Source organism: Notothenia coriiceps, unplaced genomic scaffold (genome assembly GCF_000735185.1).
Source record: "Notothenia coriiceps isolate Sejong01 unplaced genomic scaffold, NC01 NC01_scaffold00002072, whole genome shotgun sequence".
Classification (NCBI taxonomy): domain Eukaryota; kingdom Metazoa; phylum Chordata; class Actinopteri; order Perciformes; family Nototheniidae; genus Notothenia; species Notothenia coriiceps.
The window spans coordinates 180,609-190,913 of NW_011334773.1; the positions used below are offsets into that span (position 1 = coordinate 180,609).

General features: G+C 43.3%; 1 protein-coding gene across 1 annotated transcript in view; it reads right to left on the reverse strand.

The window, feature by feature from the left end:
- Positions 1-10,305, reverse strand: part of cita (citron rho-interacting serine/threonine kinase a) — a 121,082-nt gene that overhangs the window by 106,829 nt on the left and 3,948 nt on the right. The gene's annotated exons all lie outside the window — the stretch shown is intronic.

The following is a 10,305-nucleotide window of genomic DNA, read 5'->3' on the forward strand; positions in this document are numbered from 1 at the left end:
CAAGATCTTTCCCACAAATTGGAACCACAGCGAACGGATGAGCGTTTTAAATTAACCATTTAATATTAACCCACATTAGCCAATGTGATTGGTATATGTACACGAGTTACAGACATCAAAAAAGGGCAAGATAATGTATTTTGGTTTTCCCTGAAAACATCACACTTGAAATATCAGAAAGAGGGCTAGAAACAGTGCTCGAGCAAAAGAGAAACCAAGACAAATACTCCATTAGAATCGGATTATAACATATTGTAGATTGGGGACTCTCAGCTTCACAAAACGTACACTTACACTATGTAAGAACACCACATAGACAAGTTTCTGCTTAACAAACAGACTATATTAAAAATTGTCAAAGTGTATTAGCAACTGAATAGAACAAGCCTATTGATTAAAAGATGAGATGTTGCACAAAGAAGAATACTGAATCCTTTTTGGAGAAGTTCTAGGATTTGCAGTTCTATGCAGAGCAAGACGATCCGAGAGAACAAAGGAAGGATATAGGAGGCACTTGATCCAATGAATGGGAACGACTCAGAACAGTTCCATAATACACACAATGCAGCCAGAAGGATTCACACTTGGTATTTCATGAGTCCTGCAAAAGGATTCACATTTGTATTTGCGGATCGCGCACACTTGTGTTTTTCAAATGCACACACAAATGTGGTTGCGCGTTTCATATACATGTAAATAAATCCACAAATATGCAGAAAAAGTTTTAAAATGTGTATTTTGATCACACATATTTGTTTTCTGTTTAACAACCTCTGAACCTGCAAACAGCAAGACCGGGCTCTGTGCATGGGATCGGCTGTCGCATTCGTGCGTGTCCGGCGTTTTGTTGAGAGCTCCCCTGATGGTCAGGCCGATTCGTTACTTGTTAATTTTTTTCTATCTAGTAAGCCATCAGATGTCCCTCAATTCTAACCAATCACATGAGCGGCCCCACGAGGGTGTACCATGACGCATTTTGCCGGGCAGTCCGGAGCTGACAGTCCATGGAGGGGCCTGCCTGCAGGCGCTAATCTCAGGACACCGTCTCACATCTCAGTACATTGCCACTTTCACGAACAGGAAATGGCACGCAAATAGCAAGCCTTTATGATTTATTAAGTGTAGCAGCGCCACTATTCCGAACCATTGATGAATTGCTGTGGTGTTACACAAAACGGCAGGCAAAACCGTTTTAAATGTGTGTTTCCTGTATGGCGAATACAGCTGGCTTTATTTATGTCTGTATGTAAGTTGTTGTGAGTGTGGAGCAGGCAGCTACCAGTTAGCTTAGGACTAACGATCAGTGCACTACGGAAACCAATGTAACAGTGAACTGTAAACCGGGGGGGAGCCGCCGCCAGTCATTATTAACAGGAGATGCCTGCGATCTGATCTAAAAAAAAAAAAAAAAAAAAAAAAAAAAAAAAAATATGGACATAAACTGAGTGAAGCGTACGCGGACGTGAGAGAGGGAATCCAGATCAGACTGCTGAGTCTGAGCGGAGACACGCAGATCTGGCATGATCACCTGATGCTCCGGCCCTCTCCTTTAGCGAGACTGCCGGAATGCGGCAAAAGCGTATATGAAGTTGTTCATCGAACGTCAAGAAATCCTACCCTCGTGGGTGGCGCGTTCATGTGATTGGCTTAGACTGGAGGAGACATCTGATTGCTATAGATGAGAGAAATTGACATAGTACGAATCAGGTGAGGCGTTAGGGAGTCTCAAAAACCCACACACGAATGCGCACAGGCGAGTCCGTGCATCAGAATGCGGTTTGTGTTGCAGGTTTCCAGAGGCTGTTTACAACGCGAAAACAAATTATGGTGTGGATCAAAAATACAGTACATGTAAAACTTTTTTCTGTGTTTTGGATTTTATACATGTACATAATGAACGGAACACAGTTTGTGTGGCACTGAAAACACAAGTGGTGGATCCGAAATACAATGTGAATCTTATCGGATCATGAAATAGCAAGTGGGAATCCTTCTGATGTGCATGTGTGTAATTATAAGGACTGTTCTGAGGCCCATACTGTCTACTTTAAGAGTGGTCCCAGCATACCTCCTGGCTTTCTGATTTGCGTTCAAAGGGCCTGTTTCTAATTAGCGCTGGTTGTTAAATCGAGGTATGTTGTATGGTTGAATTTATCCGTAAAAAAGTTCAAAGACCGTGTTTTAGAGAGCCAATTTGATAGAGAGCTTACCCAGCACCACTATACTTAGCCATCTGAGGCTATGAGGCCAGTCTTCGCAGCACAGTTACCACAATCTCTAGAGCAGATCCTAGATTGTGATGACTTTCCCACGTCCCCATGGGGAAGATGGGATATCAACAGTGGCTGGAAGCTTCTGGGCGAGCAACACTTTGCCTCTGATATTTTTTCTCTACCTCAAAAACAAATTGTGAAGATCGAACTTATGTAAATAACGGTCATGAAGCAACTCTTGTATTGATATCATTATCAAAATACAATTAAAAATCACTCGCTGGTCAGCAAGTATTTAACATTATTTTCAATGTATTAATCTATAATCTTGACACTAACAGAATTCCTCAGGCATCAAACCACTGTTATCTAATGCAAAGATGGAAAGACATTGAAAGACATTTGGCAGAAGGTGTGGTTCTTAACCGTACTGCTCACCCTTGGCTGTGTCTTATGAGCAGCATTAGCACTGGCAGGCGGGGTACCCCTGTTTAAGTGGTTCCCTAAGCACGTTCCTACAGTGTCCCTCCGGGCTCGGTCGCTGCTGATCCGAAGGCCGTGGCGCATTTTCACGATTACATATTAGGACCTGGGGTAGGCGCATGTAGGCGGGAGCGATCGGCCCTTTTTTTTTCTGTCACGATTCCAGTTGTTTCCGTCGAGGCCCGCTGGATTTTATCATCCCCCAATTAGATGTAGGATAACGGTCGTCAACGTCTCGGCTCAACCACGGTGTTGCTTTCTTTGGCGTTGCCATTTTGTAGATCCTACCGTCTTATCAAAATGCTGTGATAAATGACTGCAAGCTTGCTTCAGATATAGCCTGTATATGCATACGCAATAGGGATTGATCCTCAATCGCCAGCGATCTTGTGACGATTCTCTCAGACCATCAGGTCAGTGCGAGGAGTGTTGACGTCACTAGTTCAGCCCTGGCCCTGGCCTGATACGAACCACAGATTTATGGCGCCGGAAAAAGAGGGAAAAGTACCCTAGCCGGGTGGGGGCTAGCTATATTGGACAAGGCCACCAAAAACTGGCCTGGCCGCTTGAGGACGATTAAGGATGCTTAAACGGGGCTACCCTCTGCAGTTGAAATGCGCCATTAGACTGGTTGTTATCGTTGACACAGGGCCAAAACATGTACAAATTGGACATTTTAAAATGTGGCTGGCTTAAGGCCCTTCCAGACACAATGCGACAACAGCACTTGTGCGCTGTAAAATCCATTATTTACAATATCATGCGTTGAGCAAAGCGCGGACACAGCACGCTTGGCAGGCTCACACCCAAAGACTGTGACGAATACCTGCAATGGCAATAGAAACAATGCAGCCTGAAGGCAAGGCAGGAAGAAAAAAGAACTGTTTGTGTGTCTGAATTACCTGAACTCTACAACCCAAGTTTGCGCTTGTATTGACCTGAGACACATCTCCAGTCAATCTGGTGTGTTTTAACAGGTAGCTGTTTATCAATGTTCACAAAATACTGCTGTGAATTTTTTTTAAAGCTGGCCATTTTACTCTTTTCTCTCTAACTTGTGGCGCATGTAGTTCAAACCAGGTTGTGTCTGAAAGGGCTTCAATTCAAATGTAGTCTTAAAGGAAAATAAAGATATTTGGGAAATGCTCTTATTCACTCTTAGAGAGTTAGATAAAAAGATGGATACCAAGTTTCAAACCTAGACAATATATTTTAATTACTAGTAGGGAGATAGCAGTGACTTCCAGGGGTCTTGTCTTATCTTCACCATGAGAATGCCAGAAGGTTTCCATTTAAAACATAATCTGAAATTACATGCTGAAACTCGCAATTCATGTAATGTATGCAGATTAAACCAACCAGATGTAAAATGGTAATGAGGGAACTTTTTTAAACTCTGAGACAGGCTTGTGGATTTCCTTTGATACCATTCTTTGCAATAAATCTTTAGATTATACATGCGTTCTGAGTTATTCCAATTAAACAAGTCATTTGGCATGATTTCTTATCATCTCTTTGATGTCTCCATTTAGCCGTAAGCAACAGACCACTTTATTTGATTCCAATCGACCTTTAATCCAGTTGTATTTGGGGCATCAAGTCCGATTTAAATGTAACATTTGTGCTGTAGATAATCTGAAGCAGTATGATCTCAGGTCGTTGAGTTCTCTACCTCTCCACTCTCCCCTCGTCGGACCTTGTCTCTTGTCTTGCACAGTGCAGGCCTATCCAGGTTGACTCGTGACATGTTGGCATACGTAACATGTCTCTCCGTTTCCTTGCCTCCTTCTTATCTGGACCATTTGACAACGAGAGAGGACTTTTGCTTGGCTTCTCTCTCCTTGCTGTCAGTGAAATGTGTCTCTGTGGCGGTGTGATCTGGAGGGCAAGTGAAGGAGCAGTCAATTCCCATACATTAGCTTGGCTTGGTGCTTGGTAGTGTACCTGAGTCTGCAGATTTGTTCCCAAGCTGGCAACTCTTAGCCCCTCCTGCTCTGAGCAGATCAAGGGTAGTAAGAAAAAGTTGACTTTAATCCCCAAGGGGATTAAGAACCTCATGAGTGATTTAGAGACTTCTTTCTCAAAAACGACAAATTACTGTACCACCTGGAACTTGGGAACCGTTTTTACAGTGGTCTGCACTGAACAAAGTAGATTAGACAAATCTCCATTTCGGTGATCAGTAATGACCTTGCGATCACTGGGGAGATTGCATATTTCTGCTTCTTAAAGTCCTATCAGCAACAGCTGGTCAGCAGACCTTAAAGCTCTGGCTGGGGTGTACAATAGAAATAGATTTTGTCTGACGTTGATCATACCTAAGCGATCTTTTCCCAGGAAATGTATATACATTTCCACTGAAGCCGTAGTAATAATGAACTATCCCCAGTAGAGGTGTTCAGCACAAGTACCACCAAATCTTCTGACTCTACTACAGGGGTGTCCAAACTACGGCCCGCGGGCCAACTGCGGCCCGCCAACCATTTTTAATTGGCCCGTTTCAAAGTCTAAAAGTATAATGGACTATGGCCCACACATAATATTTGCATTTAACTGTATTGTACTTCTTAGTTTCAACACTAGGTGGAGCTACTGTCTTTAACAAGGCAGCGTCCCTACAAAGCAAGCAATCAAAGAAAAAATTTGCTCAGGGTCACCAGAAATGGCGGAACCAAAAAGACGCAAGATCGCAAGTGACTGCAGAAAATTTCAGACTCGGTGGAAAAATGAATATTTTTTCATAGAAACCAAGGGGAAGTGTGTGTGTTTGATTTGCAATGAAACGGTTGCCGTTATGAAAGAGTACAATGTACGACGACATTACGAGACGAAACATCAGACCTTCACGTCCTACACTGGCGCCGAGCGGGAAGAGAAGGTGAAGCAAATGACAGCTAGCCTGCTAACCCAGCAACAGTTTTTTTTCCGTGCAAACAAAGCTCAAGAAAATGCCACAATAGCCAGTTATGAAGTAGCTGAACTCATTGCCCTACATGGGAAATCTTTCTCAGACGGTGACTTCATCAAACAGTGCCTCACTAAAGTCGTGGGAATAATGTGCCCGGAGAAAATGCAGGATTTTAACAACGTTAGCATGTCTAGAAATACGGTTGTGCGGCGAATTGAAGACTTGTCGGCTAACTTAAAGCAGCAAGTGTCAGATAAAGCTTGTGCTTGTGATTTTTACTCGATTGCATGTGATGAGAGTACAGATGCCACGGACACTGCACAGCTGTTAATTTTTTTGCGGGGAGTTGATGATAATTTTTGCATTACGGAGGAACTGCTTGATCTTCGGAGTCTAAAGGGGACAACAACTGGTAAGGACATTTTTGAAGCTGTGTCAGATGCAATTGACTCGATTGGACTTAAATGGGACAAGCTGTGTGGACTAACAACGGATGGGGCTCCAGCAATGACAGGCGAGCGCAAAGGAATGGCATCTATGGTATGCGCCAAGGTGCGAGAGAGCGGAGGGGAGGCTGTCAAAATGCACTGCATCATCCACCAAGAAGCCCTCTGTGCCAAGTCAGTCCAGCTTGGCGATGTGATGAACACAGTTGTGAAAACTGTCAATATAATTCCTCGACAGCGTGGGACTGGAAGGACGATCATACCGGGTTAGACTAAAATTCGAAGTCTCATAGAAGAGTCGGTGGACGTAGAACTTTTCGATAAAAAAGGTCAAAGAAACAAAAGAAGCTAGTAGAAGGAAAGAATAAAAGGACGTAAACTACAGTACCGCACTTACTCTACAATCGAGAGGTAAAAAAGAACCTAAAATCGACAGATTGGGGGTTGGTGTAGCAGATTCCGCGACGGACGTGACTAACCCCTTATCCCGAAATTACTAGGCGCAGGAAGGTGTCGCTTAACAACTGTCGGCCGCTTTTGCAGTACAAGCAAGAGGTCATGTCAGGAGGTGTGAAGGAAGCGTAGAGAAGTCCTATCCGTACGTACAAAAGGAGGCACGGGACAAGGAGTCACGGCGCAAACTCCGGTACATTTGACGGCACACCAGCCCATTCTACGACCAGCATGCATTAATCGTCGGTTAATTAAGCTAGGACTACATCGAACTTACTTCACAGTAGACACGCAGCCACGGGCGACGGTTAACCGGAGCGGCCTTAAGAAATGACCGGAGAACGAAGGCTTAGCGAAAGGAGAGTTAGGCCATGGCCTCGGTCCCAGGGAGTATAAGAGGGTTCGTGTGACCGAAACAGACCCGGAACGATAGAAGAGGTCGTAGTCGAGTGGGTGAAAAGACGTGGAGGAAAGCACCTCACCTCCATCCGAAAACGGTGGCTGATTACGAAAGGTACGAGGGAACGACATCAGGTACTTCAACGCATAACTTTAAGGAGCAGAAGGTCGGCCGAATAGTTACCAGTACGACTCGCGATACACGTGGCCAGAACCTAGAAAATCAAAGAACGGCAAGAAGAGCAAAAACCCGATAAAGGTCGGAGCCATTACGGAAAGAGTAAAAGCAGCGGAGTGATAATAGAGTCTCCGTTCGTACGTTTTGGCGCAACAACGACACTGACAACGCTACCATACCCTCACAGAAATGACCCAGTCTTGACACATGGCGGAGCCAGCAAGTTGAGCAAGTGGAGGGACGAGGGAAGCCGTTATCAGTCCCTCTCATCGAAAAAGACGCAAAAAAGAAACTCAAGAAGACAAGAGAGGAAAGAGAGACAAGGGAGATACGAGGAAGTACAGGACTGTAGATGTAATAGAACAGCAAAAGGCCGGTCTTCAACAGCCATAAATAGAAGGAGGGAAAACAGAAAAGCCGTTATTACGAGTAATACCCGGAAGTTTCGACCCGGAAAGCGAGAATGAGAAGTTATTACAGTAATACACGAAGTAAGACGAAAGCAGAGAAGAAGGTAAGGAGAAAACTCCGACGGGAGAAGCGTAAGAAGACAAACTCAAGGAAAAGGTAATAGAGACGGCTCAAGAAAGGTAAAGAAGACAACCTAAGAAGGAGAGAAGCACGTCTCAAAAGACGGAAGGTAAAAGACGGACTCAAGAAGGTAGAGAAGACAACCAGAAAGGAGAAGGTAAGAAGAACGGACGTCAAAGATGGTGTACATCGACAAAACGAATTAGGAACCGACCGTGAAGGTCGTACCTCATATGGTCTGAACGGTTGGTATCCGGAAAAAAGAAAAAAGTCGAGACAAGTATCGTTTACAAAAGTCCAGGTATGGTTCTCCCGAACCAAGGCGCGAAACTTAGGTGACGAAAGGACAACATTCCATAAGTCGTAAGAGTAACAAGTTGATGTCGGAAAAAGATACCCGACAGGCCAAACCAAGGTCCAACTAGTAGACGACGCTTAGCTTAGGGAGGAGCGAAACCGGGTGACGAAGATTGTCAAAGAGGTAAACGCAAGGCTACAAGGAGACGAAGAAGACATGACTTTGGCAAATTTCGTAAGACTAGACTAAAAATGGGAAAGGAACTATAGACCGTCAACGCTGACCTCAGAGTTGCAAACGCACAGAAAAACCCGGCTGTCAAATTCATGAAACTTATTATTACATAATTCAATGAGTTTCTCTTTTGATTAGGAGACTTATCATGGAAGGAACGGCATAAGAAATATTTCTATAGGATACGAGTGGACTTGAATTGGAAAATTTTAGACCGAACAACAAAAAAACCAAACAAAAAAAAATTGTTATTTATTTTTAACAACATTTTTGACTTTAGAACCCTTTTTAGTTTTAGTTTTAATCTGTTTATTTAATTGTAAAACTTTAATACGTTTAAAAATTTTAGGACCGTATTTCTTTATTTTCTCTTGTCCTCAACCTGAATCGATTATACTTTTAGTCGCTTATACGCACGTCGGTACAAAAAGTCGACGTTTAGGTTACTTGGCGACATGTCGACATATGAGTTCCAATAACTTAATACGTTTACAGGTATTTTACTCAGTTGATGTTAATGAATTTAAGTTTCTTTGTGTGGCATTAGAACCATAGACCACACCCACCCTTCTTACGATAATTGGACATTGAAGATTACGTATCATACAGCAGGTCGAATGTTGTCCGTCTTCGATCGTAAAGACGTTTAACATACAAACCATTGAGGAGAGTTCCATACGTGTTATAAGTTGATCACTGGTAAAAATCTACGCTGCAAGTATTTGGACTGAAGAGACACATACAAGCGGATATTATTATTTTCGAAGTTTACTGACAAAACTTGTTCTTGCATGACTAGTATTTGTTTTATTGAGTTATATAGCGAACGAGTGATAGTCGATGTGGCTGCCCGAGAGGTTTTTGTAAAAAACATCAGGTTTCAGGCCAGACACTACCCGGTGTAATGTCTTTTATATTGTCTTCCTGACGCCGGTGGAGTGTATCTGCACTTCATATGGACCGGAGTGAAGATTACGTGATTATAACCATTTTAGTTAGTTTACGTCTATTTTAAATGCAAACTATTTACGTTTGTACAAACTTCTTTTCTTCGGGGAGGTAGTGTCGAAGAGGCTATCATCTAAAATTAAACACAAAAAATGTTTATTTATTTATTAACCCGAACGAATTGTGTAGTTGATTACAACCAATTTTTTAAGTTGAAATTAACTGACTTAAAATATTTCATAAACCCGAATAATTGTGTACTTTTGACACACATATAAAAATTGAGTGGGTCATATACCCAAGTTCTTACAACGTGAGTCACCGCATCGTTTCACTACGACGCGAAAACAAGACGTTCCTACGACCGTCCAGTCCTCATTCACAACCACCAACTCTACGCTTCCTTGCAGTGTCTCTACCGACAGCAGTAAGACCAAGAGTTAGACGAAAACAAGTCGCAATTGTCTCTTTTACAGACGAGTGTCTACATACAACTCTCGGTTTGTCTGAGTAGTAATGCAAAACGCACCGCAGAGTAGTCTCCTTTGAACCGGAAAAGGTTCGAGGCATCTTCAGTCCATCCCTTCTCTTCGACTACAACTAAGAATCTCTTTAGTAGTGTGACGTAAAGTTAGTCAAGATTAACGTCTGAGAGAATGGTGAAGAAGACGTAGGTAACTTTTGCCTCGGCGTTTGTCCACACTAAAGAAAGAGCTTACTCGTCTTTTTTAGACTTTCGCGGCTGACTTGAGACATTACTCTCTACACTAGTGTCTGTGTATAAGAGGGGTAAAAGCTCGTCTTCCGTAGACCTTTGCGCGTAAACTAAAGCCAGTCGTCACACCCTTCACGGCGATGTAACTTCAACGCGTCAACACTGAGCTTCTCTGCCTCGAAGCGTGCCCTTACGAAAGTACACGCGGTATGTCGACACTATGGTCGACGAGAAACGGTACATCGAGAACAAGTCCCCACAACTCTACTAGTCACTCTAGTTGATTTTTTCGGTCCAGACGGTTGGTATTTCCCAGTGACCTCGAGTACGTCTCAGACGGGGAAAGAAAGTTTTTGCACAGCTATAAAACTAGAGTCCCTTATTTTGGCGACGTCGTGTCTCGGTGCCGATTCGGTCGCGTGTAGTCTTACCATCTCATCCAGGGGCATAAGTCGTAGCTGTAGTCTCTCCTTGCGAACTTTAAGAGACACCATCTCGG